Genomic DNA, 6668 nt, shown 5'->3' on the forward strand with positions numbered 1-6668 from the left:
GTGTGCTATTGTTGTGTTAATGATGTTCATGCTTCGGTTATTCACCCTCAGAGCTGATGTTCAGCTCCAGCATCGTGGAGAGCTGCCTTTGTGCAGCTGTGGATTCACTCCCAACATGCTGAGTTAGGCTCTTTGCTAATTATTACCCCATTTATTTATCACCACCCTCAGTCAGCCTCATGCACACACACACACACACGCACGCACGCACACACACACACACACACACACACATACACACACAGTATGAAATTGGATCAGGCCAAAGCAGCTGTTTAGTGTGCACCAGTTAGAGACTCCTGTAAGGTGGCCAGTCCTCCTACAGGCCCCCACCCCCTGTTGTTATGATCACACATGTTCACTAACCCTAAGCATTAGCCTACACAGCTGAACCAGCAGTTCCCAATGAAAAGAGACCAGAATGAACCATGGATGCAAGACAAACAGCACCTTCTCTTTGTCTCGTGCTGCTGGTCATCAGTATTGACCAGTTTTCAGCTCTACTGAACCAAAAATCAGTGCCAGTTCCTGTGAGGACTTTGCTGTGGTTGTGACAGGCACAACATCTGGGACCGGCTTGGAATAAAGAAGTAAAGGTAAATCCCATAATCCCATGCTTCCATGGACAGCTGAAGCTCTCCCAATGAAGAGAGCAAGTTTCCACAGCCTGCTGAACAGTCCAATGTGTACAGAGAGGAGTGTTTCTGCACGCGCGTGTGTGTAAAACCCTCATCTTTAATGTCATCATGGACAAATAGTACAAAATAATGTTTGTACTCTTGTATAATTACATTTTTCAGTGGCCTTAAGTCTGAAAACTGTATTTTTGCAGGCAGTTGCAACAGCAGGTCGACACAGGTGGTTTCCATCCCAACAAACTGTCTTGAGAGCTCGCGTCAGTATGGGTGTGAAGCAGACAAGCCTCGGTGAGATGAAACATGGCCACATATGTCTTTCATTTGGAATGTGAGAACAGGGCCGACTTGGACCAGCGTCTTCTTGTTTATCATCCATCTGGGGATTTTTAGTGTGTGCAGCTAATTGTCGTGGTTTCTTGACTCGTGTTTCCACACTTCCACAGGGATGAATATCTTTACTGGGGTGGGTAGAAGCCTGGACTCTCTCCGGTACAGTTAGACCGGCACAAATAAAGCCCAACTGCTGGCTCACAGAAGGCCAGGATGCAGTCAGTGAGACATTAAAAGCCATAAAATATAATATTTTGGAATATATAGTTGACTAGCACCTTAGGGACCCCCCCTTTGTGGGCCAATATCAGTAGACCGCCAAGGCTCTTGGGGAGGTTAGGCCACAGCCTCGCCGCCGTGTTTCACTGTGGCTACGTCTTTTAGAAGCATGGCCTGGGAAACGGGTCAGAATGGAGGGCAAGATGAACAGTGTTAGAATACAGGCAAGTTCTGGTTTTTAAGGAGCTGGAAGGACCCAGTCAAAGCTCAGAGCTCAGTCCCGCTGAGACTCTGTGGTCCCAGGGAGGAGCCATTGCAGCCTGTTGGAGCTGGAGCAGTTTTACTTTGAGGAAGGCCTGATTTCCCCGTGGGGACATGTGACACGCTGATAGAGAGCATCACCTGAGGAAGCTGCAGCTCTAAATGCCAAAAACGTTCAAACTTTAGTGAATTATTATGCACAGGGAGGAGTTCTTGTTGTTTGCGTCACACTTAATAGCAGCACTTCTCTTTCTTCTCTCTCTTCCACCCTGATTATGTCTCTCTTCACTCCCCCACAGCTCTACCCTGGTAGTTGGGACTCGTACCAGGTACTTCAGGACTGGAAGCTACTATTTGACTCACACTAGCCTCAACTGCCCAGTGGCGTGTTTGGGCTTCCGACTGTAAGTTAGGACCTTTGGACAAAAGCATCGGCTGAATGACTAAAATGGATGTAAAAAAGTCCACATTTTTAAAAGTCACTGGCATTTACTGGGAATAAAATGATACAAACCTTCCATAATCCATTTTAATTCCAGCTTGTGCGGCAATAAAAGAGGAAAAGTGAAGGTTAGATGTCCATGTCAGTGGGTCTCATTGTGTTTTTAAAATACAGTGGGACCTCTACTTACGAATGTCTCTACATGCGGAATTTTCAGGTTACGGAATGTCTCAACGAGAAAATATTTCCTCTTGTTACGAAAGAAATTTCAGGATACGAAAGGAAAAAATACGCTACCGCTGCTACTCGCAGCTCGTGGAGTTTAGCGAACGCAAACATGCTTGTAGCTGCTCTGCCATTGGCTATCGCCTAGCATTTTCCTGTCATCCTATTGGTTAGGAGGGACGTCAAAATGTACAAGTTTGTGTGTATCCCAGCGTCGCCTTCGTCGTCTTCCTGATTTATTGTGGGTGTTCGTATGTTTGTCCAATAGATGGCGGTGTTGCCACAAGTGTTAACGTTCGTTGCTAGTAATGACGGCTAATGTAAAATTAGCCTGTCATAAAGGTCATTTTTTTCCTGGAGAATCCATGCACTGAATTCCTACATTTACTGCGCGGTAATCTAATTGTAACATGTATTTGTTAGATGTTTTGATTCATTTTTATGATTTATTAAAAAAAATTATGTCCGAATTTTGGGCTTGGAACGGATTAGGGCATTTACATGGAAAATGCGTCTCTACTTACGGAATTGTCAGGTTGCGAAACAACTTCTGGAACCAATTAACTTCTTAAGTAGAGGTCCCACTGTAGTTTAAAAAGTCTAAAAGAATGTTTGGCGGAGGACAACTTCACCAACCACGGAGTCCTCAGGGATGCTTAGCACATGCGTGCCTTTGCTGACATACATGTGTTGAACCCAGACCTTTGATCAGCCATCAGAATATAGCCCAGCAACAACGAGACACCTGATGGAAAAGAGGAAGGGGACATTCCTGTTGAGGACATTCTCTTTTTAGAGAATCCTCTCGATGACCCTGCCAGTCTGAAGAGAGTTCTCATGAGAAAAACTGACGTGGAGGATCCTAAAATGTGCATCTACGTCACTGCTACGTCTGCTGGACTGGAAAAGGAACCCCCAGGAAGCACAGCAGCTCCCAGCCCCCGAGAGGGAAACAACCTTTTAAAACACCACTGGGGTAAAACAATTATGTTCCCAGGAAAGAAAAAAGAACTCCTGCTCTTATCCAGTGTCTGAGCGCCACATTCATCCACGTTGTGTTGTTTTAGATCATAGATGTGTGAAGCGTTAAATATTTACCTACATTCACAACAATCCTCTCAATAATCAAGTGTTTCTTTCTATGTATTTATGCAGGAAGCGAGAGAACCAGACAGACCATTCTGCCACTGGGAGGACATAAACGCAGGCAGCACTTTTATGAATGGAGCAGCTCAGGATGGGACCACGTTACGGTGCCCTACCACACGTACTCTGCTGACCCTTCCAGTGGGGAGATCTCTTTGTGCAACTCCCAGCTGGGTTTTTTTTTTTTTTCGTCAGCATGACAAAGCATTTCTCAACGCAGCCGCTGGCCAGAGAAAGTGCATGTGGTTCATTACTTTCCTTACTTACTACTTAACCACTGACACAAACATGCGGGGATTTGCGTGTGGTTGATTATGAGTCTCTGAAGAAGAAGGAGGAGGATGAGTAGACAGAGTTACGCAACAACGCTGAGAGGTTGAGTAATGGAGGAAGGAGCGTGACGCATGCTGCACGATTAAAGATGCACTCAGTGGATTTAGTAAAGCACCAGAAACTTTGTGGTAGTAATGTAACAGCAGATCTTTAGGGCTGTTGTCGGTTCTAGCTCCCATGATGTCATTCCTCTTTATTTGTTTGTCTTCTTCTTCCTTCTTTCTACAGCTTCAGCTTTCAGAACAGGAGCGACAGACTGAAGGTGATGGTTCCTGATCTCCGTGGCTGCGCTGCTGTGGATGAGCTGGGCCAATGCTGAACCCGAGGGGTTCCAGATGGACGTCACAGCCCACAACACTTGAGCCCACCCAGATTAATGACAAGGTGGTCTTCATCTGCTGGGAGATTGTGCAGCTGGATTCTCCGAAGCTCGTGCAGCTGGATTCTCCGAAGCTCGTGCAGCTGGATTCTCCGAAGATCTACTTTCTGGTGGACACCAGGACGACGTGGCCTTGGAGCAGCTCTGATTTGCAGTTCAGTCAGCATGTTAATGTGACCTTGGGTGTCCAGGTGAATTAATGAATGAACGTGTGAGTAAATGGTTACTGCTCCTCAATGAACTGCTGCTTTTTCCATCCTAGCAGCTCGACGCTCTGAAATACACTCACTGAGTGTATTTCAGATACTCATTAACAGAGCTGCTCCTGGTTTTAATGCACACACACACACACACACACACACACACGAACAGAAGGAGAGGGTGAAATGGCCACCTGGTGTGTATCTAGCATGTTTACAGTCTTGAACTTAAGTGATGATGCTAACACAAGATCTAGCAGAGGGTGCGATGAACTTCACAGGAAACAAATGTGATGATACAAATACAAAATATTATAGATATTATATATATTTTCAGATTGCAAGTGTCCCCTGTGAGAACAGTTCTGAACCCACTGTTAAAGGTCAAAGGTCACGGTAGGTTTCAGCATCCCTGTGCTGTCGCCACAGTGACGTGATGCAAACTCTGCCTGATAAGAGATGAGTGGATGCACCTCTGATCATCATCTGACCATCAAAAGACCTAAACACTGGTTGGATGGACACAATGATCCATCTGGACTGCAGAAACTGTAAATCAATCTGGGAGAGTTTGGATTAAATATCATAAATTCCTCCTTATTTGTTTTCCCAGGCTGCAGTCAGGATGCCGCCCAGTAAGAACGCTATGCCAGTTAGCCTGAGGGACCCAGCACGGTGGTCCGTGCTCCCACCAAGCATCAGACAAGCTGGGATGTTAGCTTACTGCTGTCTGGCTCCATAGATCGGCCCCCGTAGAACGCCCCCCCCATTCCCCCATCACAATGTCAGTAGAGTTTAAAGTGTTAATACGATGGTTAAAAACACAGAATTCTGCTGCTGTTTGATCTGAGATCTGCGAGCTGTAGGAGTCCGACGTGCACAGACGTGAGAGAGGTGAAGGATGCAGGTGACAGTCCAGTCAGTGAGAGCAGCCGGACAACCTGCAGATGATGCTCAACACAGGAAGTCCAAGGAGCATGTTGGAGAGCAGAGCAACCCCCCCCCCCCCCCACACACACACACACACACACACACACACGAACCTTTGTGAAGTGGTTTCAGTTCCCTGCATCCTGCCTGTTTGTGCAGCTGGCAACTTACTGGAGCAATTGGACTAAATGACTCAGCATGAGGGGCTGGACGGCTTCACAGATCCGCAGGTCCCCATCAGGCTTCAGGGCCCACAGAAAGTGTTGAGGAGATCAGGTAACATCCTGCTAAAGATGTTTTCATCTAAAGTGTTTCCAGAGAAGCACAGAGGCAGCATCCTTGGTATCACTTTACAGTCACAACACTGGAGAATAAACCTCCTGCTGACCTCATGTTGTCCTGCTCCTTCTTCTCAAGAGAAATGACGGAAATGTATTTAAATATATATCCAATAATAAAGTTGCACATAAACAAGGACGTGAACAACAACATCCTCTCTGACATGCGGTGGCCTGTCTCCCAGCTGTCCATCTGAGCGACCCAGCGTGCTGCTGGAATCCTGCCTGAAGAGCAGCAGCAGCAGGTGGGAACTGCTCCCAAACGGGATGGATCCATCTTCAGGAGGGGTTCTGATGTTTCCTACAGGACGTGTTCTGTTCTCTGTTTCGTTGGATGGTCAGAGGATGGAAAAGACAGCGTGGTGCTGCAGAGAGCTGGCAGCAACTTCTATAAATTGACTAGCAGTCAAACTGAACTCAGGATTCAGACCTTTGGCATCATCATGTAGCATTGGCACTGGGCATAACTGGGTTGGGTTCCATCACGTGCACCCACGCTACCTTCACCGGTTTGGTTTGGCATGTTTATGAGTCCAACAGGTTTCCCTCATGTGCAACGTTCATTTGACTTTGTCATCTGGGCTCAAGACAATGAGACACTCGTCTTCAAAGGTCTCTGCAGCAGGTAAAGCAGAGTGCAGCAGGAGACGGGACAGCCGTCCACACACCTTCATCCATCATCTGGAGGGCAACCAACCCCCAACAGGGTTGGACACCACCAACCAGGTCTCAGGACTTGACGTATTCACGGAGTAGGCAGGAGAAGATGGAAAACTCCAGCAACGGCCACCTGGATGATTGCCTGCTGAGTCATCTAAGTAATTATAGTTCCCACACCTTGGCTGTCAGAAGGGCTTTGGTTGTTTGTTTGTTTAGACTTCAGATCTGAAGAACCCTGCGGGGACAAGAAGCTTAACTAACAGAATTCCTGCTGCTGATATGTCAAAGTTACTATTCTGAGTCTTGCATCATGTAAATCCAGATGAAAGGTGTGGTGATGTCACCACTGTTGTGTATTTACACTGGCTGCTGGGGCGTAAATACTCCCCAACCTCCAACAGGCGTGTTCATTCATAATCTGACACTCTGACACCAGTATGGTTCACTGGGCATATCCTGGATCGTGGTAAGCCATCTCAGAGCAGCACCTGGGAGATTGGGGGGGGGGGGGGGGGGGTAGCTTGATGATGAGTGTTGTGGTATCGGTGGTATCAGGGCATTATCGGG

The 6668-nt window shown here is 47.0% G+C and overlaps 1 long non-coding RNA gene across 1 annotated transcript; it reads left to right on the plus strand.

Moving 5' to 3' along the window:
* Positions 1 to 383: 383 nt before the first annotated feature.
* LOC130532529 (uncharacterized) lies at positions 384 to 4210 on the plus strand. Its single transcript, XR_008952353.1, has 3 exons — positions 384 to 596; positions 833 to 926; positions 1748 to 4210. It is a non-coding gene; the product is annotated as an uncharacterized LOC130532529 (long non-coding RNA).
* The last annotated feature ends 2458 nt before the right edge of the window (positions 4211 to 6668 follow it).

This window comes from Takifugu flavidus, chromosome 10, assembly GCF_003711565.1.
Source record: "Takifugu flavidus isolate HTHZ2018 chromosome 10, ASM371156v2, whole genome shotgun sequence".
Lineage (NCBI taxonomy): Eukaryota > Metazoa > Chordata > Actinopteri > Tetraodontiformes > Tetraodontidae > Takifugu > Takifugu flavidus.